The following is a 25372-nucleotide window of genomic DNA, read 5'->3' on the forward strand; positions in this document are numbered from 1 at the left end:
AGAGATGGGTAAATGTCTTACATTGATTTACACTGACAGTCCCACAAATCCACCTGCTCCACACCAGTACAGTTACTGAATACCTGACTGACTGACTGATTGACTGACTGACTGTTGGAGGAAGAGATAGCTGATGGTTATCAAATATGCGGGAAGGGGCACCAACGACCAGCCAATCCAATACTCATCTTTGATTCTTGACACTAGAGTGTAAAACAGTGTTGCCACTGGTGATTATTTCAGGCAAGCTGAGAATAGATGCACATTTATTGATTATATCATTAGCATACTCCTAAACTGGGAACAAATATTATTTTTCTTGCCAATATAGACCTATTTTGCTTCTCTTTTGTTTCTCCAGTCAGGGGATTGGTTGTGGTTGTTTCTAGAGCGAGGGGAGTGGTTTTGGTTCATGTGTTCATGTCCTGGTTCCTGTTTGACTAGTCCTGGCTGATCCTAGCTGATCTGTAGGCACACCAGGCCTTGGCCCCCTTTCAGGAGGTCTGAGCTAGGTCCTAATCTAGGGTGATGGGGGACAGAGTGCTCCATGCCAGGCCTTGACAGCCAGCATGCAGGGCCTCTGGGTCTGGTGTGGCAGTAGATTAATGTATATCAGCAGCTTGTGTTGTCCTCCCATTCCTCGCTGTGCACTGACATGCAGATGTCCTCACTCACTAAAGCCGTTCCACAACCTGAGCCTTCCGAGAGCTCAGACAGAGGGGTTGGTGAAAGAGAGAGAGGGGGGGTAGCTGCTAGTGGAAGAGAGAAGGAAAGAGAGGGGTGGAAAAGAGAGAGAGAGAGTAGGGGTGGAACAGTGAGACAGAGAGAGAGAAAGGGAGAGAGAGAGAGGGGGAGAGAGGGAGATAGAGAGAGACAGAGATAGAGAGACAGAGAGAGAGAAAGAGAGAGGGAGAGAGCGAGAGAGAGAGAGGGAGAGGGGGAGAGAGGGAGATAGAGAGAGAGCGAGAGAGAGAGGGAGAGAGAGAGGGAGAGAGCGAGAGAGAAAGAGAGAGGGAGAGAGAGAGAAAAACAGAGAGAGAAAGACAGACAGAGAGAGAGAGAGAGAGAGAGAGAGAGAGAGCGAGAGAGAGAGAGAGAGAGATGAGCAGCAGTATTACCACAGCCAAACCAGAGAGTATCCCCAGTGGAGATAACAAGTGCTATAGGCACGGTGCAGAGAGCCACCACAATAACAACAGCAGACTGGAATTGTAAAACAGATCTAATGCATGTGTTTCTCCTTCTTCTCGTGTACCACCCACACCAGATTGCCAGTGTGTGGGGTAGTTACCGTGCACCGACCCACCCTACTTCTCCAGCTGCAAGCTTTGTCTTTCACCCTGAGATGTTTGTTAGCTGTGAGGAGAGAGGGAGAGAGAGAGAGGCAGATAAATAACTCTGATAAGTGTTGCCAGAGTGGACCTGAGTGACATACGATTGGGCTCTTCCCTTTGAAATATTCATGGCTTTTCCAGGGGAGAGGAGGGGAGGAAGTTAATTTAGCCCTTTCGCTATGCTGAGGGTAATTAAAAGAGATGATCGATAGTCTCTCCCACTGTGCCTGATAACAACTACCCCTCCCCAACACCCTCCACACCCTCTCTAAACCCCCACCCACAGACAAAGAGCAGAGAGGGAGGAGAAGAGAGGGATGGAGAGAGAGGGGAAGGGAGAGAGAGGGGATGGAGAGAGAGGGGATGGGAGAGAGGGGATGGAGAGAGAGGGGATGGGAGAGAGAGGGATGGAGAGAGAGGGGAAGGGAGAGAGAGGGAAACTGAGAAGGATAGGGTGGGGTCTCATTTAAGCACTAATTGGAGTGTTGTCATACTTGAAATAAATAAGAGCATGTCAACTGTATTTAAAAAATGCATATTACAAGTATTTTCAAGAATTGGAACTGTAACTCAAATATGTACATTTTCAATAATTTTTTGTTTAGTGATTACAAAATTGTATCGTGTACCTTTGTGCACGTTGCTGTACTACACGGCTCAAAAAAATAAAGGGAACACTAAAATAACACATCCTAGATCTGAATGAATGAAATAATCTTATTAAATACTTTTTTCTTTACATAGTTGAATGTGCTGACAACAAAATCACACAAAAATAATCAATGGAAATCCAATTGATCAACCCATGGAGGTCTGGATTTGGAGTCACACTCAAAATTAAAGTGGAAAACCACACTACAGGCTGATCCAACTTTGATGTAATGTCCTTAAAACAAGTCAAAATGAGGCTCAGTAGTGTGTGTGGCTTCCACGTGCCTGTATGACCTCCCTACAATGCCTGGGCATGCTCCTGATGAGGTGGCGGATGGTCTCCTGAGGGATCTCCTCCCAGACCTGGACTAAAGCATCCGCCAACTCCTGGACAGTCTGTGGTGCAACGTGGCGTTGGTGGATGGAGCGAGACATGATGTCCCAGATGTGCTCAATTGGATTCAGGTCTGGGGAACGGGCGGGCCAGTCCATAGCATCAATGCCTTCCTCTTGCAGGAACTGCTGACACACTCCAGCCACATGAGGTCTAGCATTGTCTTGCATTAGGAGGAACCCAGGGCCAACCGCACCAGCATATGGTCTCACACGGGGTCTGAGGATCTCATCTCGGTACCTAAAGGCAGTCAGGCTACCTCTGGCGAGCACATGGAGGGCTGTGCGGCCCCCCAAAGAAATGCCACCCCACACCATGACTGACCCACCGCCAAACCGGTCATGCTGGAGGATGTTGCAGGCAGCAGAACGTTCTCCACGGCATCTCCAGACTGTCACGTCTGTCACATGTGCTCAGTGTGAACCTGCTTTCATCTGTGAAGAGCACAGGGCGCCAGTGGCGAATTTGCCAATCTTGGTGTTCTCTGGCAAATGCCAAACGTCCTGCACGGTGTTGGGCTGTAAGCACAACCCCCACCTGTGGACGTCGGGCCCTCATACCACCCTCATGGAGTCTGTTTCTGACCGTTTGAGCAGACACATGCACATTTGTGGCCTGCTGGAGGTCATTTTGCAGGGCTCTGGCAGTGCTCCTCCTGCTCCTCCTTGCACAAAGGTGGAGGTAGCGGTCCTGCTGCTGGGTTGTTGCCCTCCTACGGCCTCCTCCACGTCTCCTGATGTACTGGCCTGTCTCCTGGTAGCGCCTCCATGCTCTGGACACTACGCTGACAGACACAACAAACCTTCTTGCCACAGCTCGCATTGATGTGCCATCCTGGATGAGCTGCACTATCTGAGCCACTTGTGTGGGTTGTAGACTCCGTCTCATGCTACCACTAGAGGGAAAGCACCGCCAGCATTCAAAAGTGACCAAAACATCAGCCAGGAAGCATAGGAACTGAGAAGTGGTCTGTGGTCCCCACCTGCAGAACCACTCCTTTATTGGGGGTGTCTTGCTAATTGCTTATAATTTCCACCTGTTGTCTATTCCATTTGCACAACAGCATGTGAAATGTATTGTCAATCAGTGTTGCTTCCTAAGTGGACAGTTTGATTTCACAGAAGTGTGATTGACTTGGAGTTACATTGTGTTGTTTAAGTGTTCCCTTTATTTTTTGGAGCAGTATATATTTTTGTACAGTCATGGCACTGAACAGGCCTAGCTTTTAGAGATAATAACTAATGAGGTATGTCACCACATCTCTCCCAGTCAGGTATCTGTGAATGCTGGCTAGTGGTTCAAATTCTGATTTGTATTCTGTGAGAAAGTGAATTCCTACAACAGAGGAAGAGAGCTCAAATCCTTCCATAAACTGGACTCCATCATCAACATTGTAGAGGAATACCTAACTAATTACAGTTGGCTTTAAATAATTTATCTCCTTAACTTTTATTGATTTGTCAGTTCTGCGGTGCGAGTTGAGCTGTAAAATTGACTGTCCTCAAAAAGACATGCTCATCTGCGGCTTTACGGGCAGGCACACGCACACACACACACACACACACACACACACACACACACACACACACACACACACACACACACACACACACACACACACACACACACACATACACACACACACACACACACACACACACACACACACACACACACACACACACACACACACACACACACACACACACACACACACACTCCTTAATGAAGAGGCAGCAGCATGTCATGACAGCACAGCAAGCCAAGAAGGAGAGGAGAGGACACTACCACTGTAAACCATCAGGATCAAGTATTAACAGCCTGGCCTAATTAACTATGTCTCAATTAAACATCTCTTAGTTATGGACTAACCTGCTGGGACCCGTTAAACACCTGTAACCCATATCTCATCCCTTCAATAAACCCAGTCGTTGAGTCATCAATGATGGGAACCAGAGCCCTAAAAATAGTGCACTATATAGGGAACAGGGTGCTATAAAATAGTGCACCATATAGGGAATAGGGGGCCATTTGGGACACACAATGGGCAAATAATCCAGTTTACTACAGGCAATTGGCCAATTCGTTTGATATTTGGTTAACAGGGAAATTGCTTAATTGCTTAATTGCTCAGGGATTATTTTCAGATAGCTAGGAATCAATGAGCTAGTCAAGATACATTAGTTCAGTTGACTGACAGGAGGTGAATGATCATAGGCCACTGGCAGGGGGGGTGGGGAGAGCGATAATCCAATCAGCCCAGTTGTCAATACGGATAAACATTACTGTAGCAACAGTGAAGATGGTATATATCTGTATGTATTAAATGAATGTCAATTGATATGCTTAAACTGCATCCTCATGTAAACCTATTGATTATGAGAGTCTGACACTGTACAACAGGATACAACCGCTGGCTGTGGTATGTTTTCTAGAACATTCTACAGTATCTTTCATCACCTAATCCACAATTCTGAATAGGGCCAGGTTATTTTATCTGGTGTTTGCATCTGCTGTATATCTGTTCAAGTATCTGCCCTTGATGTCTCTGTCTATGTACTGACAGCACACCTGATGCACTAGTGAGGAGGGGGGGTCAGTGTTAGAGGTCAGAGGTCAGATTATGACTTCACACATCTGATTAGCACCAAATCGAGTCCCCAGCTGGGTCTGTGGTGATGATGGCTTCTCACAGTGGCTCAGCTGCTGCTGCTCTGGACTGTGGGAGGAACAGAGATGCCTGCCACTGTTGTCCAGATGTGGCTCTCTGCCTGTCTAGTAGCACTCTGGGGAAAGGACAGAGGACTGAAAAAGGACCGTTTAGCACTGAAAATGGATAGTTCCACATGTTTGGGATAAGAGATGAGACAGAAAGAAATAATGAAAGAAAGATAGCGAGGATATGTGAACAATCTGTATTCACCATACCGTAGGTAAAGGAAATTGGTGGTCTACATTGTTAAACCTATTAATTCAACTGTGGTCCAGACCTGGATCTATGCTAGTCTATTGCAGGGCCTTAACCACAATTCATATCCTTAATGCCAAGCAGAGAGGCATCAGGTCCCATCTTCAGAATCTTTCGTCTGACTCAGCCGGGGATTGAACCTTCAAATCAAATCAAATCAAATGGTATTGGTTAATTAAATACACGTGTTTAGCAGATGTTATTGCGGGTGTAGCGAAATGCTTCTGTTTCTAGCTCCAACAGTGCAGTAATATCTAACAATTTCACAACAATACACACCAATCTAAAAGTAAAAGAATGGAATTAAGAATATATAAATATATGGACATGCAATGTCAGAGCGGCATAGACTAAGATACACTAGAATAGAATAGAACATATGAGATGAGTAATTCAGAATGTGTACACATTATTAAAGTGACTAGTGTTCCATTTATTTAAGTGGCCGGTGATTTCAAGTCTATGTATATAGGCAGCAGCCTCTAATGTGCTAGTGATGGCTATTTAACCTTCCAATCTCAGGAAGGACTCTCAAACCGCAAGGCCACGGAGTTGGTAGTGTATTTGACTAGTGTGTATTGCAACTTGCACAAGACTAAGTAATACTGACTTAATAAGTTTGAGTATTTCTTTGTATTTTCATAACCACCAGTACAAAAAAAGGCACACAAAACAGTTTTTAACATAAGAGCCAAACAGAAATTGATGACATAGTCAGAGCAGGTAACATATGAACATTCAACTTTGGCTAGAGAGCAGAGCCATAGAGAGAAATCCACATGGAAATCCACATCTATGGGGATATGTTTGGAAACTATTTGTGTGATGTGTTCAATATGTGTACATTTCCACCGATTTTGAAAGGTGCGGCACTCCAGGCTCAGCCAGCTGTGGTAAGGAATAAGAATGGGCTGACCTATGGCACTTGAGACCAAATTGCCTCACAATGAGCGTTGGCCTGCATCGATTATGCCTGCTAGTGTTTACTGCGTCACTCCCGAGTCGCCTTTAAACAAGTGGAGCAGTCTGTATGACTGTCGCCAGGGCCAGGGCTATGTTGTGATGGGCGGCCTCGTTAGACCTTAGACGCCATTTGACATGAATTAGACGTGTCGGTGTGTTGACAGACCGACAGACCGCTCTCCCTCGTGCCATGTCCGGACCAATGTATAGACTCTCTCTCAGACTCTTTCCTCTGTAGCTCCATAGTAGTCACATCACAAGTATTGGGATTCAACAGTTTAATAACCTTTTTCTGAACTGAACTGAATGACGACATGATTCATTTTTTATGTCACAACAATCCAGGTTTGGAGACTTAAGGAACAGGAGTAGCTGGGGAGCTGTTTGATTATCCTTCATGACTGGAAAATAAGAAAAAAGTAACAAAGCAAAGATTTTTATAGCTAAACCAAGATAGACCACAGCCTGTTAGGGAACGCCTCTGTGAAGTGTAGGTGTTCCCTAACGGAAATATCCAAATGTATGCTAGACCACGCCAATAGGACCTCCCTAGCTCGTGCTTGGCTCTGCCTACCTCCTTGCTTGTTCTACCAACTATGACACATTTTTTCTCATTTGAAACGACAGGCTGTGGTCTATCTTGGTTTAGCGATAAAAATCTTTGCTTTGCTACTTTTTTTTGCTTTTCCAGTCATGAAGGATAATCAAACAGCTCCCCAGCCACCCCTGTGGAGGTAGGCAGAGCCAAGCACGAGCTAGCGAGGTCCTATTGGCGCGGTCTAGCATACATTTGCATATTTCCGTTAGGGAACGCCTACTCTGTGAAGTGTACGTGTGCAATAACTAAATTCGCCTTTGCACTCCTTCTAAACAACATTTTTTTTAAATTGGTAAAAGATAAAGTCTAAAAAACTTTGTCTAATCTGTTCGTTTTGGGAACAGAAAACTGTATTGCGATCAAATGTTTAATCGGTGAGAAAATTTGCAGAATGTTGGCCAAAATCCATCTCACTCCATCTTCTCCCACTGGGCTTCCTCTCACCACCATATTTGGTAGTGAGTGGAAACGCCAAGCGGATGCTTCACATTTATACATCCAGTGAAATATCTGTCTCATTGTTCTATCTGTGAGAGTAATTTCACTCTGCTCCCTCAATCAAAAGAAAGTGATGTATTCAAGAATAATGATATTGCTCTCTCTTTCTGCTCTCTCTCTCTCTTTATCTTTCTCTTCATTCTCCAAGCCTAAAAGTAAAAGACATAAATGATTTCTAATCTGAGAGTCACCTACAGTAAAATATCATGCTGTTCAGAACTAGGGCCTAAAATATTACACATTTACAGACAGCTTGTCATATAGGTGTGCCCTACAGTAATTATTGATACCTCTATCAATCAACCTCCAATCATTTGTCAATCTCTTCAGACATAAAGGAAACCACCGGACCCAGTAGCCCACCTGGACCAAACCTGCCCTGACAGCAACCATCAGGAACCCAACCAAGACGTTGAACAAAACCATGAAAACACACCAAAAACCACATCTAGGGCAGCAAAAAAACCTATCCAGAAACACAAAAGAATTTCATTTTAGCCTGGTGTCAATCAAGAGCAAAAAAGGTGCACCAATATTTCCAGAGGCCCCGGTCTGCGGTCAGGGCCCAATAAACACAGATTAGTGTTGGCGTGTAGACAGCACCCTCATTGAACATCCACCAGAGTGTGACTGCAGTCGCTCTCTATTACTGTCCCCACGGCACTCCCTCCCTCTCTCCCTCCCTTCTTCTTTCCATCCCTCCCTCTCTCCCTCCACCTCCCATCCACTGACATAGCTGCCTGACACAATGGATGGACTGAGAGTAACCATGCTGAAGAGATGCTAAGAAAACCTGAAAAATGGCAGCTTGAGCATCTTTCTCACTCTTTATCTCTCTCTCTCTCTCTCTCTCTCTCTCTCTCGCTCTCTCTCTCTCTCTCGCCAAACAGCTGCAGCACGTCTCTTCACATGCCGGCAGATGGATGGATGCGCCGGTTGAGAGGACGCCCTGACACTTTGGCTTAGAGAGGGGGAGGCTAGTCTGTCCCTGTCCCTGGCTGGCACCACCATGGTGATTCAGTCACTCAGTCAGTTAGCCTAAGCAAGGAGTGCCAAGTCTATACACGCCATCACTAACTAACTACCACAGTATGGGCAGCACAAGTGAAGTGTATCCCCACTCACATGCCATCAGTAACTAATAACACAGTACGGGCAGGCAACACAAGCAGAGTCTCTCCCCAACCCTCCTCACATCCAATCACCATGCAGTCCTTGTTGTCCAGTGATTAATTCCACCTCCACTGATAAATAAGTCTTCAGGATCCTCTCAGGAGTCCATAGAGGAGGACCGTAGAGCAGTGTTCTCTCTCTGTCTCTTGTCTCGCTATTTCTTTCTCTCTCTTTTCTCTGTCTCCGTATCTCTCTCACTATATATATTTCTCTCTCTATCTCTCTCTTTCTCTCTCTCTTTCTCTCACTCTTTCTCTGTCTCTCTCTCTCTCATCTCTCTCTCTGTCGTTTCTCTTTCTCTCTCTCTCGTCTCTCTCTCTATCTATCCCTTTCTCTCTCTCTCTTTTCTCGCTATCTCTTTCTCTATCTTGTCTCTCTCTCTTGCTTGTCTCTCTGTCTCTTTCTCTCTCTCTCTCGCGCTCTCGCTCTCTCACTCTCTCTCTCTTAATACAATTCAATTAGCTTTATTTGCATGACGTAACAATGTTCATATTGCCAAAGCTTACTTTGGAGATTTAGAAAATTAACGTAATTAATCATAATAATCAATATTGTCAACAGGACAACAGTAACAACAATAACCAGGGGTCAAAATAACCATACATTGAACAATAACAATAAGCATACAGTAGAGGACATGTGCAGGTTGGTCGGTCTGTCAGACACTGTCCCTCATCTTATGGCAGGGTTTCAAATTTGTGGAAATGACACTAATTGTTTTATATTTTTTTACATTTTGTCTCTCTCTCTCTCTCTCTCTCCTGAGTTAATGGCCTTAAACATACATCACAGGAGGATACCAGTGGCATTTATTGACAAAATCAATCAATCTGAATTTATATATAGGCATACATATCAAATGGCAGAGCAATTCATGCATTATTCAAATGTTAGTATATCATTTTATGCCACAGTTGAAATTGGGATAATTATTTGAAATAGAAAGCCTAATGATTGCACATTATTGTATTCATGATTTAACATCATATTTTAGATTTTCTTCAAACTAAAGCTCAGTGTTCTACATTTCCCCTCCAGCCAGCTGAATAGCTGGATCCTTTAACAGTTCACTCACATCTCTGATGTCGATGTGAACTTAGCCCAGCAACAATTAGCATGTTGTCTGCAATCAAAGCAGACACCAATGTCAAGCGTTGCATGCAAGAGGAACACATTACTCCATGTACGTTGTCAACATGACAAAGAAACACAATATAAATGATCCGAACCTCCGCATGCAGTAGCAACAACAAGATTTACTACTGAGCTTTAAAAAATCCACACATGGCTGTAAAAAAAATGTAAATACTGATGATGGGGGGGGGGGGCGTCGACGATGGCTTGATGGGACCCGAAAGCTAGTAGTAGCAGTAACATGAAGAATGAAGTCACGTGGCTTTCCTTGGCTTTGAAGGTCAAGGAGAGCCTCTTGCATATTCATTGAGGGGGCCGCTACAGGATCGATGGGTTTTAATTGTTTTTTCCCGGGCTGGTGGAAGGAAGTGCCAGCCACCATCGATCTGCTGGAGACGAGGCCACTTACATGTCAGACCGTGTGGGGGTCATCACACCACCATCACCCAGCCGCCACGCGCCTCGCAGACAAGAAGGAAATGTGACAAGACAGTGTGGCGACATGAAACACAACATCAGTGTCTAGCGAGGACCCACAATGGGCTGTGGGGGCCTGATCCTCACTCCCTCCGCACCCTAATCTCACATCAGGACCACACTCACAGGATGCATTATGGAGTGTGTGTGTGAGTGTATAATTGCACACTCACTCAACTGGCACATTGAGCCTGTCTGGCCTGCAACCCAGTGTTAACTGTTCTTATCATGGCCTCCACTGCTCTTTAAACCATTAGCTACACACTGCTCAGAGGGAAACATGTTCAATGTAAAATAGACCCTTTTCTGTGACTAAATGTCTAGGTCTTATTAATATGTTATGTTTCACAGTAAGATGCCTGTCTTCCTGAAAATCTTACACTTGAGACACTTGGTACAGTGCTTGTTTTTTGTATAATTGTTAACAGGTAGATGTTTATTGTCATGAATCTTGCCCTGCGGGCAGAACTGAGCGGTTCCGCTAGATGGGCCAGCTGCAGAGTCAAAATCGGCTATACATTTTTTTTAAATCATGAAAACAAACATTTGCATTTTGGTCTTAATTTAAGGTTATGGTCAGGCATTAGGGTTAGCAGTATGGTTGAGGTTAGTGTTAGGTTTGATGACTTTGTGGCTGTGCCAGCTTGTGACCAGTTTGCAGAGCAGCCCCCAGGGAAAGATTCATGATAATAAATGCCAACCTGCTAATTGTTCATGTTAATATTCCAATACAGTCATCACAAATTCCATTCATATCACAAATGTCAAGGACATAAATGAACCCTCGACCCCTCTTACTCCTCGCAGACTACTACAGACTGTTGAAGCATTGGATTGACCACATTAGAACCACAAAATGATTTTTTTTCTCTCTCCATGTCTGGTTGGTAAGTTGTTTGTGACCTGGGCCTATAGCGCCATTGAACAAACTGTTTCCAGTGGCTAAAGGGCAGCAATAGCCCAGGACTTTGTCTGAGAGAGCTCACATTGACGTAGAGCAGGGATAAATTGGAGTCAATGGTAGCAGTCAACTCTGACCCTGTACGAGCCATGACTGTTTGGCTAAGGTAACACCTGCAATCTCTGACACTGTGGCCTCATTTCAGGGAGGTAAGAGAGGACTCTGCACGTGAATCAATCTAACACACTAACACAGCGACTGGCCATGCCTCCAATCTGCCGAGGGTGAGAAGTGAAATACATTGTTTTGTTTGCCGTCAAATAATATTAAGATATGGAAAAAAGTATGAAGAAAGTAGAGAACAGAGATCATTTTTGTTAGAATCATCTGGTATTTCAAACCCATTGAATTTGTTATTGCAAATATTTTGTTAAAGTTCTTAATTCATCTGACAGTTTTTGAACTCCAAATCTTGTAGCTTTACAATAAAAAACAATATGCTGAGAAAAAGTACAGTCACTTGCCAAAGGGTACATTATCAAAACCCTTGACAGAAAGATGTACTGTCTTGCTAGTATTTCTGGTACAATAAATGTTCCTTTCTCTCCCTATTCCCCTCCCCCTTTCCTTTCCCCAGCAGCCTCCATTGCCAGAGACGTAATAATCAGCGTTTACTGAAGCAAGGCAAAAAAACATTCAAGTGAAGAGGGGGAAAGGAGATTGCAGGAAGGAACAACTGAGGAATAACACACAAGGCATGTCTCCTCCCTCTCTCTCTCTCTCTCTCTCTCTCTCTCTCTCTTTCTCTCTCTCTCTCTCTCTCTCTCTCTCTCTCTCTCTCTCTCTCTCTCTTTCTCTCTCTCTTTTTCTCTCTCGCTCTCTCTCGCTGCCTCTCTCTCTTGCTCCCTCTGCCTCTCTGCCACTGTCAAATCGCACCAGATTTTCCGTAATAGATTCTCTTCCAGACACTCAATTCCATTAAAAGGCGATCCTCCTTTATCCCAGAGCATCAAATATTTAAACACTCGTATTAGTGGCAGTGTCATCTCCTCAACCTGGAGCTTATGGCACCAATCTCTTTATAGCTTTTTTCCTCCCTGTTCCCCTTTCCATTCCCACTCTAATATCCACAATGTTATCTCCTGCAGACCCACATTCCCCCTCTTATCATTTTAGATTTTCAATACTTAAATCTTTTTCTGGAGAAAGAGGGGGGTCAGGGCAGGCAGGTTTTTCCCTCATTCTTTTCTTGCTTTTTGTTGCCGGCTGGGTCTTTCAATTTTAAGAGGCGAGGGCTTACAGATTGCACGGGAAAAGGAGATGGAGAGAGAGGAGAGCAGGCGAAAGGAGGGAGGTAAGGAGAGAGAGCGAGAAGCCGTAGCAACAGCGGCGCGCTTGAATGATGCCTTTCAAGAGGGGCAGTCTAGCTTGTCAAATCGCCGGCTGCAAAATGAATTGGCATATCTATTCAGCTTACTGTGAGATGTCATGCAACACAGTTTCTAGCTCCTCGATAAGGCGCAATAAAGCAATTGTCAGAGTGACACAGAGAGAGGCTTTTCACTGCTCAGATTCTGTTTGCTTGTTGCTGTAGAGGCAGGGCCGGCACAACACAAGCCCCTCGCTGGCTGAGTCTGTAGCTTTACCAGTGTGACGGCCGGGGGCCAGTTCAGTCGAAACTGGTGAGTGTGGGAGTGTTCTGATGACCATCCGTTGCATGTGAGGAATTCTTGAAGTATTGTGTTGTTTTGAGGTACAGTTTGATTCCTGTCGCTGACTGGGTTTGTTTAGACAGGGTTTTGCAGTTAAGGCTGAGGCTGGAGTAGAGGGGTGAGTTGAGAAGTCTAATAGAGGAGAGAAATGGACACAGCTGTCTCTCTTGCTAATGCCAGTAGAGGGGGAACAGAGAGGAAGAGGGAGAGAGGCAGTCACCATGACTACAGTGATCTTTTGTGTACAACAAACAGCAAACAAGACTAGTGGGGACACTCATGTACAGATTGATACAGTAAACCGTAAGTTTATTCTACTATCAGGTTATAAAAATGGTGATGTCTGTAATATGTGCTTATAAAAAAAAAGATGTATTTTAACTTATACATTCTACTACATACGTTTACATACATTTTGACTAAGCTAACATATTGAATTGTTTTAAGATGGTCATAACATGGATCATTCAGCTATTTGATTTTTACCCCAGTAGGTATAAAACATTTTGTATAACTGTTTATTTGATGAAACATTGCATTTGGCCTTACTGCTATTTGCTCATAGAAACACATTCAATAACACATTCATACATGGAAAAACAGATAGTCCAAAACAAAGTTTGTTTTGAAGTGTATGTCATATATCTGAGAGATATAAGAAAGCTCAGAAAAAATATGTATATTGTATATTTAGACCGATATTTAACCCCTTTGTTTTTGGCACATTCACTTATTCACTTTTGCAAATTTTTAACACCCAGTACCAAGTTTCCTTCAAATGACTCTTGTGAAGCTTGTGGGGGTCGTAGAGAAAAACATGTCTGTGTTCGTAGGAGTCTAATGGGATAATGGTATCCAAATAGTTTCTAGCTCAAGTCGTTCGGACTTCACCGACGCTTCGTGAAAAGTAACTTTTCGGCATCCTCTCATGTCTGACAGACACAGATTTTCTGAAGCGCCTGTCTATCGCATAGGTGAATGGCCGACACCGGCGGATTTAATGGTGTGCTACGCAGCCAGTGCAAAAAACACTGTAGCGTAAACACACTGGGTTTTATCTAATAAAAAGTTATGAAGTCAGTGATTTCTGCACGGATGCGTACATCGACCTCTATCAACCAGTCATAATATTTGTACAAAAAGATAAGTGGAAAAAACGATGTATTTTAACTTACGTACACACTGAACATTTTCTCACACTTTTACTTATTTATTTAGAGACTCTTGTTCCTTTCCCCTTTCTTCCTTGTCCCCCCCTCCCTCTCGCTCGCTCTCTCTCTGGCTGCTCCATTAGTTTAGTGACCAGTGGACTGTGACAGGCACAAGTAATGCTGCTCACATCTGAATGGGGGGAGCTTTTCCATTAGCACCTCTAATGTTCTGACAACCTTGCAAAGCCTACCGTCAAATTCATACACTGAGAGCACAGAGCGCTGGCCCCACTATCACACACTGGGGTCTGGAGAGAAAGAGGGGGGGGCCGGTCTGTGCCTGGGGGCCACATAACCAGCAGTAGCCATGCACTGTCACTGCTGTCCTGTCCTGCCACACACACTGCAGCACACCGCCACCACAACTGCCAGACACTGGGCGGGTTCTGTACATGGGAAGCCTGTCTGCATGCATGCCATCATAGATGTGATATGTGGAGTGGTAGCCTAATTTAGTACGTACTGTACGTGAACAGGTGCAGGGGAGAACAGCCGGTGAACATACTTTTTCCTTCAGTACTGGAGACCCACCCACATAATATGGTTATAAGATATACATTGCTATTCTCAAGAAATTCTAGAGTTTAGAAAAAAAGTATCAGGGCACAATTAGAATATGGAACATTGGGTGAAATGATTGCCAGGTGTGTTTCATCAATGTTATTCTATATTTCATTTTTGGGGGGTATTGTTGCCTTTGAAACAGGATCAAATAAAGGCCTTGTTTTCTGTGATCAGAGGCCACACATTCACAGGTTCTTTTTTAGTCTCATGGCTTCCCTTTAATTTGACATGGAGATGCTTTTTAGGAGAGATCACAGTGGTCGATTCCCTTCCCAGGATGTCAACATTGTTCAAACAAGGTGGTTGAGATCTTCAGCTCAGGGAAAAGTCACAGGCAGAGAGAGACAGACATTCTCATGGACAAGGTGACTGATATCAGTGCATAAAGTAACTTGCTGCTGATGCTGAGATATAGCCTCTTTAATGAGATGGGCAGCCACTTAGCGCTCTTACCATGATGTAAGGCAGGTCGGGATAAAATCCATTGACACCTTAAGTTCCTGGGCAGCCCAATTCCTCAAAATAATTATAAAGCTCCAGTTCGTTAAAAAGCACAATGCTATTGGTATTAGTGGGAATGGAAAGATGTATGGCTTCTTAATTAAGTAAGATGATTATCCAATACATGTACATGAGCCCAGGTGCGCAACTTTGGTTTTGAAGTGGGGGGATAACTTTTTTAAATGTTTTATCCAGTCGGATAAACACTCCAAACAGCCTACCTGACCACTCGGAGGCGTCTGCATGGTCCTGAAGCACACTATTGCCTCGTTTTGTATCACATTCCAATGATAAAACTGGGTGGGCCAAACATGCAATTTCAGAATGTGAGGTCCCCTCTGGCCCCAGTGAAAGTTGTGCACCTACATGAGCCAAACGCAGAAGAAGAGCCAGAAGGTAAAATATTACACAGCGCCACAGCAGACATCCTGGGATGTAGAGAAGAGGGGGGTACAGACAGTGAGTACAGATTTCTCGAATATATAGTGGGTCACAGGCGCTCAGACATCCCACTGGGCACAAACAGGTTGAAACAATTTTGTCATTTGTCAACGTATTGTGACGTGGAATCTACGTGGAAAATACATTTGGTTTGAAAAAAGTCAGCAATGTAAACTGTTGATTTCAGGGTAAAATGTAATCTACATTATGTCATCATGGTAAGCAATTTTCAAAATAGCCAAACCATGTATAAAATATATTTGTATTACATTTTTTTATTGTATATATGTTGAGTTTGGACCTTTAAAACAACATCAGATCTTCAACGTCATATCCACTAACAGAATAAATAAATATATAGGCTGAGCAGCACCTCCTATTGGAGAATTGCTATATCTGCAGCTACCCTTTGGTCTCCCATCCAGGGTTTTAACCAAGCCCAGCCTGGTTTGCTATGATACTTGTCACTGACTATTACCAATAGGCTATCATGAGAAGGATTGCTGTGAGATCTCCACTGAACAGCTAAACAGATTTACAGTTGCTATCGAAGTCATTCCAAAGGCTAGGCTGAACAGAGCAAATGGAATGTGACCATACTCTATCATTCATATATCATCACTGTTGTGATTTAGAACTACAGTATATAGCATTTTCGAAGTCATCAAAGGCTATTGTTTCAATTCAACCCAGGATTCAATTAAAAAGAGACAATACATAGGGCCAGGCTTTCAAGCTCTGGTTGATTTCAAATGTTATGATATTTAGTGATATTGAATTGTGTTTGGTGGTCAACGCAACCAAATATACACATTTGTATCTTCTGCTTCTGCTCTGTGCCACTGACTTAGTCTGGCTTTAATCCCAGTTGTTTTCAAATTAATATACAGTTCAAGTCAGAAGTATATATACACCTTAGCCAAATACATTTAAACTCAGTTTTTCACAATTCCTGACATTTAATCCTAGTAAAAATTCCCTGTCTTACGTCAGTTAGGATCCCCACTTTATTTTAAGAATGTGAAATGTCAGAATAATTGTCACTTCCTGACCAGTAAAAGTGGTCATTTGTCATTGTAGTATGGTCAGGGCGTGGCAGGGGGTGTTGTTTTTGTGTGTTTTGGGGTTGGTTTGTTTCATGGGGATTTGTTCTAGTTTTCATTTTCTATGTTTCATTTTCTATGTGTGGCCGAGTATGGTTTCCAATCAGAGGCAGGTGTCTTTCGTTGTCTCTGATTGGAGGCCATACTTAGGCAGCCTGTTTTTTCCTGTGGGTTGTGGGTGGTTGTTTTTCGTATAGTCTATGCTACCTTACGGAACTGTCGTGTCATTTTGTTATTTTTTGTTTAAGTGTTCACTTTACTTTAATAAAAAGAAGATGAGCACTCAACACGCTGCGCTTTGGTCCAATCCTTCCGACAGATGTGACAATAATAGTAGAGAGAATGATTAATTTCAGCTTTTATTTCTTTCATCACATTCCCAGTGGGTCAGACGTTTACATACACTCAATTAGTATTTGGTAGCATTGCCTTTAAATTGTTTAACTTGGGTCAAACATTTCGAGTAGCCTTCCACAAGCTTCCCAAATAAAGTTGGGTGAATTTTGGTCCATTCCTCCTGACAGAGCTGGTGTAACTGAGTCAGGTTTGTATGCCTCCTTGCTCGCACACGCTTCAGTTCTGCCCACAAATTTTCTCTGGGATTGAGGTCAGGGCATTGTGATGGCCACTCCAATACTTGACTTTGTTGTCCTTAAGCCATTTTGTCACAACTTTGGAAGTATGCTTGGGGTCATTGTCCATTTGGAAGACCCATTTGCGACCGCTTTAACATCTTGATTGATGTCTTGAGATGTTGCTTCAATATATCCACATAATTTTCCATCCTCATGATGCCATCTATTTTGTGAAGTGCACCAGTCCCTCCTGCAGCAAAGCACCCTCACAACATGATGCTGCCACCCCCATGCTTCACGGTTGGGATGGTGTTCTTCAGCTTACAAGCCTCCCCCTTTTTCCTCCAAACATAACGATGGTCATTATGAGCAAATAGTTCTATTTTTGTTTCATCAGACCAGAGGACATTTCTCCAAAAAGTACGATCTTTGTCCCCATGTGCACTTACAAACCGTAGTCTAGCTTTTTTATGGCGGTTTTGGAGCAGTGGCTTCTTCCTTGCTGAGCGGCCTTTCAGGTTATGTCGATATAGGACTCGTTTTACTGTGGATAGTGATACTTTTGTACCTGTTTCCTCCAGCATCTTCACAAGGTCCTTTGCTTTTGTTCTGGGATTGATTTGCACTTTTCGCACCAAAGTACATTCATCTCCAGGAGACAGAACGTGTCTCCTTCCTAAAGGTATGACGGCTGTGTGGTCCCATAGTATTTATACTTGCGTACTATTGTTTGTACAGATGAACCAGACTTGTGGAGGTCTACAATTTTTTCTGAGGTCTTGGCTGATTTCTTTTGATTTTCCCATAATGTCAAGCAACGAGGCACTGAGTTTGAAGGTAGGCCTTGAAATACATCCACAGGTACACCTCCAATTGACTCAAATGATGTCAATTAGCTTATCAGAAGCATCTAAAGCATAATTTTCTGGAATTTTCCAAGCTGTATAAAGGCACAGTCAACTTAGTGTATGTAAACTTCTGACCCACTGGAATTGTGATACAGTGAATTATAAGTGAAATAATCTGTCTGTAAACAATTGTTGGAAAAATTACTTGTGTCATGCACAAAGTAGATGTCCTAACCGACTTGCCAAAACTATAGTTTGTTAACAAGATATTTGTGGAGTGGTTGAAAAATGAGTCTTAATGACTCCAACCTAAGTGTATGTCAACTTCCGACTTCAACTGTATATATACAGTACCAGTCAAAAGTTTGGACACACCTACTCATTCAAGGATTTTTCTTTATTTGAACTATTTTCTACAGTGTATGAGTCCAAACTTTTGACTGGTACTGTATGTATTTTAAGAATAGGACTAAATGAAACGTTGTTCAACGTGCATTTAAAGTTTGATTTGATTTGAGCTTTAACTTCAATTTTTGCTTGAGATGGAGATGTGAATTCAACATATCAACTATTAATTTGTATAGCAAACTGGAATTAAAGTCAGACTTTGTGGCACAGATGAAACTATCCAAGCAGAAGATACATCTCCTTCAAATGTTGATATTTGGTTGTGTTGACAACCAAACAATATTCAATATCACTTTTGAAATACAATAAATAGCCTATTAACTTGTCCTCAAGTTAACAAATGATATGCTGGATTCACATCTACATCTCAACCAAAAATAAATGTTAAAGAATGGGCAGAAGCCAGTTGCTCAGAAGGAACTATGCAAGCAGTAGATACATAAATACTAATATTTGGCTGCATTGTCAACCAAACACAATTCAACATTACTTTTGTAATAGTCAAAAGCCTAAAGTTAAGGCTAACTAACGTAACATTTAAACTTAAAATGAGTAACACATCTATAGCCACATTTTGAGGTTACTGTAATTATAAATGTCTTAAGTCATGTTAAATGCATGTTGATAGAATGCATAAGTCGTCGCAGGTCTGTGGAGATCTTCACTATTGCTGTAATAATCTGTGCAGAATATCGAACTGCATTGATCACTTGCACCATGTACTTTGAATGTAATCTCAACTGCAATCCAGGTCATTTAGTTCTGCTATTATGCTTCAGTGATAAGTAACACATTAATCTGTTGTACAAAACAACTAAATATCTGACATTGTATTCCCATTTGAACTTTACTGTGCTTTTTAATGGTTGAAAGCACAGTGATAGACATTTGGGTGACAACTAAACAAAAAATCCAACATTGTTTTTTAATTGGAATTTGGTTGTGCTTTTATATGGTTGAATGCATAGTGATGGCTCATTGGAAATTCAGAAGCATTTTGTCTGTCTTTTTAAGTGGGTGAATATGGGTTATAATCTCCCTGCCATCCAGGATCTCTATACCAGGCAGTGTCAGAGGAATGCTCTAGCCACTTAAGTCATGTACTGTTCTCTCTGCTACTGCATGGCAAGCGGTACCGATACACCAAGTCTGGAACCAACAGGACCCTGAACAGCTTCTAACCCCAATTTTTGACTCATCACATACACTGCTGCTACTGTTTATTATCTATCCTGTTGCCTAGTCACTTTATATGTACACATTTACCTCAATTACCTCGTACCCCAGCACATCGACTCGGTACTGGTACCCCGTGTATATAGCCAAGTTATTGTATCGTTACTCATTGTGTATGTATTATTACTTTTATTATTACGTGTTTTAAATTACTATTATTTTTCTATTTTCTTTCTCTCTGCATTGTTGGGAAGGGCTTGTAAGTAAGCATTTCACTGTTAGTCTACACCTGATGTTTACGAAGCATGTGATGAACAAAATTGGATTTGATTTGATCTCATTGATTAACCTATCAACCAAATATTACCCAATTATCCACGTTGAGATGACATAGTGTGCCCAGTGAGATGTGACAGGCCGGTAAAATAATAATGAGTTCCTCATAGAATTCCTAAAGCACAATGACAACCATCTTAGTATGGGACCATCTCCTTGGACAATGCAGCATATAGCAGAATGTAAAGATGAAGGGGCAGTGGCAGGGGCTACAGAAGAAATCCCCTTCCAAAAAAAGCGTTCCCAAGACAAAAGTTGAACACGGACCAGGGGTCAGAGGTTTTGAGCAGTGGGCACGCATCGTCCAGCTGTCCACTAGGACCTCCAGCTGATTCCCAGACCTAAATCTAGATGTTTCCTACTATCTTGATCTATACATTTCTTCCTATAAGCCCTCTGGACTATGGTTTGTTAGCCTGGTATTTTCCCTCCTCGTGGGTGTTTGTGATTGAATGAAACACCCCCCATTGCTCTAATAAATGCTTTTCAATTAGACCTGTCAGACGATAATACTATAATGAGATATAGAGGGATATTAGGTCTATGCCTCTTATTGCTTTATTATTGTTTCCAGACAGGGCGGAGGCAATGGGTCGAATTATCTTTTTGGTGAGTCTGAGTCGATTGCTAATTGTTCTCTAATAATGGCATTTACTCTCACAGTCGGATGTAGTGATTTACTGATTGTAACTGTTTATTCCATTATCAAAGGCCTGCGTTGAAATACAGGTCCCCACGCAAAGTCCGCAATCGATTATCACAAGTGTGAATATTGTTGTATGAAAAATAATTGCTAGTTAAACAAGTGCATATGTGATTTTCATTGGAGTAAAGACAGAAAATACTGGTTCATAAATTGACTGTAGAGACCAGTAGATTTTCAGGGAATGTGAGAATGTTCTTCCAGTATTAGAGTGCTCTTGCCTCTGCTACGTTCCTCTCTCTCTCTCTCTCTCTCTCTGCCTTAGTGGAGCTGCTTTACGGAGATGACAGAGTAATAGAGCTGCCTTGATTGGGTTGTTGCATTGTCAGGCCTGTCATCTTCTGCAGAAAGGCACGTCACTGCATGACAGTGTACTTAAATGGCCAGAGTATTCAACCATCAAGTCATCTCCTGAAGGATATTTGTCAAGTGGCTCAACATCAGAACAGCTCGACTAGTCTACACTGCTTTACTGGTAAATTCAAAATAGTGACATAAATAATGCATGATAATATCATCTTAACAGCTACATTTGAAATACATTTTTACCAAGCAGTTTTATCTGTCCACTTTTACAAAGTCAAAATAAAACAATGGTGGAAAGACCCAATTTTTCATGACTGTCCTGATAATTAGCATAAATGACCAGTTATCACAGACATGTAGATATTATGCAAAACTCACATAATTTTCAAATGGCATTGAAATGCTACGTAAATACTTCAAGACATAATCTGACCGTTAACTACACTATAATGTCTGAACTCTCATGGCTATGACTTATGATTACTGTGCTTCAAAATTCCTGAGAAGAGGAAGGTTTGAGATTAGTCAGGAGAAAGAAAGGGAAGAAGGAAATGAGGGAAAGAGAAAGAGAGAGAGAGAGAGAGAGAGAGAGAGAGAGAGAGAGAGAGAGAGAGAGAGAGAGAGAGAGGAAGCTAATAGGTAGGGAAGGGTGTATCTCCTCTCCTCACTTTACCCTTGGTGCCAGTGCTGGGGCAAGACGAGTGACGGGGGACGGGATGCCAGGTGGGTGGGTGTTAGAATGGGGGGGAAATTGCATGGCCCAGCGGGCAGCCACCCAGCACCACTCACTTTTCCCTGCTCCCCATTCATCAAGCCAGCACAGGCCACTGGCCAAGCACGTCTTCCTATCATTACCCCTCTCACAATGCGATCCATGCCGCTAACCCTGCCTTCATTCTGCAGGATTAATAATATCTCTTTCAACCTTCACACTGTGATAAATAGGCTCCAGGAGAACAAAAGGAAAGAGGGTGAGAGACGGAAAGAGAGAGAAAAGGAACTGGGGAAAAAGTGGGAGAATTTTAGTAAGAGCAAATCAAAGGTGGAAATTCCGACTTGGAATCATCCTTTTGGAATCAGATTGTAGCCTGGGACGTTAACACAAGGGCCACGCTGGACCGATTGGTTGCCTATGTTGGTATAGGGAGGTCTATCTGTGGAAATAATTTACACCTAGTTGGAGTAGTCGTAATTATCGAAGCAGTTATCAAATTTGTCATCTGATTAATATTCACTATTTGAATTTCATTGCATTTTATTTTGATAGTTTAGGCTTTAACATGCAGCTTGCCTTTGACAAAACAACGAGAACAATCCAATACATTATTAATTCACTTTTCCACCATGTTAGAGGGTATTGTGTGTGTTGTGTTTGCTCAGTTTGCTCTGATATAACTACAGGTAATCACAGCTTCCTGGTTCTCTGTCCCCTCCAACGCTATTAGATAGGATTACCCAATGACTGCTCCTTACAGCAACTCTAACCACAATGGAATGATAATTATTTGTTCTGGCAAAATCAACAGCAGGCTTTAAACAAGGGGCTACCAACCCAACCAAAAGAAAATATGAAATTATTATGCAAATTCCCGGCAGAATCACAATGTATGAGTTTGATGTTTAGCTTTAATTAAAAACTGTCTCTCTGCAGCATGTCTCGATCTGGAGTCTTATGGCGTTAGTATGATTTATTAGGCAAGCTAAGCATTATGGGTATGTATTTTAATTTTTTTTGCTTCTGCTATCTTTGATATTATATTTTACCAATTTTAACTGCAATTGTTTTGATTGTTTATTTATTTATTTAATCCCTGACACATCCTTTTATTACATTGGTAAATATACTGCATAATACACAATTTAACCATTGCACAACTGTCTTCCTGTTTTGTAACATAAAGTCATCAAATATAAATGAAATTAAACATAAAACAAAATCTTATTTCTTAAATGTATATCAGTGCTCAAAGATTGCACCTTTAATTGTATGCTAGTGCTCCAATTGGTTTGGACCTGTGACCAATGAGGAACCCGAACCACCTTTCATCCATCTCCTCTCAGAGACCTTCAAGTTGAACCCTTGGCCTCATCCCAATCGCCTGTTGATCTTAATCCTTGTGGATTTATTGATGAGAGATGTCCCATCTTGACAAGTCCTCTCGGGGTCTTTGTGTACAATTAGGGGGTTTCTCTCTTCTATGACACAATGGCTACCTAGGTGAGAAATTAGAAATGGTGTGTCAATGTGTGTGGTGTATGGAAAGGAGGAGGAAGGGAAGGAGGTGGAGGAGGGGGGAGAGGGGGAAGGTGTGGCACGGAACAAAAGGACATCAGCCACTAATGAAAGTTTTTGCTAAAGAGCATCGCAGAGCGCCTTTGGCCTGGCTCGCTCTCAATTCCCTCCATCGCTCCCTTCTCTTCTCGGCTTGATTTAAGAGTTCCTCTCCTAGCTGTGACAGTAGGGTATTTCTATCACACAGATTATAACTCAGTGTCATTATTCAACTCCAATAGCTCTGCTGGCCCCAACTGCATTTAGCCCAAACGTAATATCCTTCATGCATACATTATCCATCTTGCTTATTATCCCCAATCATTTCAGAATTCAATTCCAGGCCTCCAATATGGGTACAGTGGAGTCGACTGCCTTATAGTGTAGTCAAAGGTTAACATAGCAATCAAAGTAACCCTTGTGATGTAGCCAGACACTTTAATATTCACAAAGCTGATAATGGGGCGAGGACATCATATTTTCTCCCTTTGCCCTGATTACCCCAAAGGCAACACATGCTGCATAGGGAAAAACTACCTTGGGAAGAGGAGGGAGAGGAGATATCAGAATATCCTAATAGATAGATATTGGATATGGGGGTCAACGGATGGCCTAAAGGTGACAGAGTGGTATTGATAGGTCAAGAGTGAGATACCTAATGTGTTCTATAGTGTAGTTGTTTATCAAATCACGGATGTAAAATCGTTTTTTTGTCATGCAGATACTGTATGTGCTGAACAGAAAAGGTTACACACAAAATGTCTTACCGCTCACTTTTCACAAAGCATATATAATACTATTCATGTGTCCACTTGAAAGCTGTACCTTATTCCCACTAATTCCACTTGAAAACTGTACCTTATTCCCACTAATTCCACTTGAAAACTGTACCTTATTCCTACTAATTCCACTTGAAAACTGTACCTTATTCACACTAATTCCACTTGAAAACTGTACCTTATTCCCACTAATTCCACTTGAAAACTGTACCTTATTCCCACTAATTCCACTTGAAAACTGTACCTTATTCCCACTAATTCCACTTGAAAACTGTACCTTATTCCCACTAATTCCACTTGAAAACTGTACCTTATTCACACTAATTCCACTTGAAAACTGTACCTTATTCACACTAATTCCACTTGAAAACTGTACCTTATTCCTACTAATTCCACTTGAAAACTGTACCTTATTCCCACTAATTCCACTTGAAAACTGTACCTTATTCCCACTAATTCCACTTGAAAACTGTACCTTATTCCTACTAATTCCACTTCAAAACTGTACCTTATTCCCACTAATTCCACTTGAAAACTGTACCTTATTCCTACTAATTCCACTTGAAAACGGTACCTTATTCCCACTAATTCCACTTGAAAACTGTACCTTATTCCTACTAATTCCACTTGAAAACTGTACCTTATTCCCACTAATTCCGCTTGAAAACTGTACCTTATTCCTACTAATTCCACCTCAAAACTGTACCTTATTCCCACTAATTCCACTTGAAAACTGTACCTTATTCCCACTAATTCCACTTGAAAACTGTACCTTATTCCCACTAATTCCACTTGAAAACTGTACCTTATTCCCACTAATTCCACTTGAAAACTGTACCTTATTCCCACTAATTCCACTTGAAAACTGTACCTTATTCCCACTAATTCCACTTGAAAACTGTACCTTATTCCCACTAATTCCACTTGGAAACTGTACCTTATTCCCACTAATTCCACTTGAAAACTGTACCTTATTCCCACTAATTCCACTTGAAAACTGTACCTTATTCCTACTAATTCCACCTCAAAACTGTACCTTATTCCCACTAATTCCACTTGAAAACTGTACCTTATTCCCACTAATTCCACTTGAAAACTGTACCTTATTCCCACTAATTCCACTTGAAAACTGTACCTTATTCCCACTAATTCCACTTGAAAACTGTACCTTATTCCCACTAATTCCACTTGAAAACTGTACCTTATTCCCACTAATTCCACTTGAAAACTGTACCTTATTCCCACTAATTCCACTTGAAAACTGTACCTTATTCCCACTAATTCCACTTGGAAACTGTACCTTATTCACACTAATTCCACTTGAAAACTGTACCTTATTCCCACTA

The sequence above is a fragment of the Salmo trutta genome, chromosome 31 (assembly GCF_901001165.1).
Source record: "Salmo trutta chromosome 31, fSalTru1.1, whole genome shotgun sequence".
Classification (NCBI taxonomy): Eukaryota; Metazoa; Chordata; class Actinopteri; order Salmoniformes; family Salmonidae; genus Salmo; species Salmo trutta.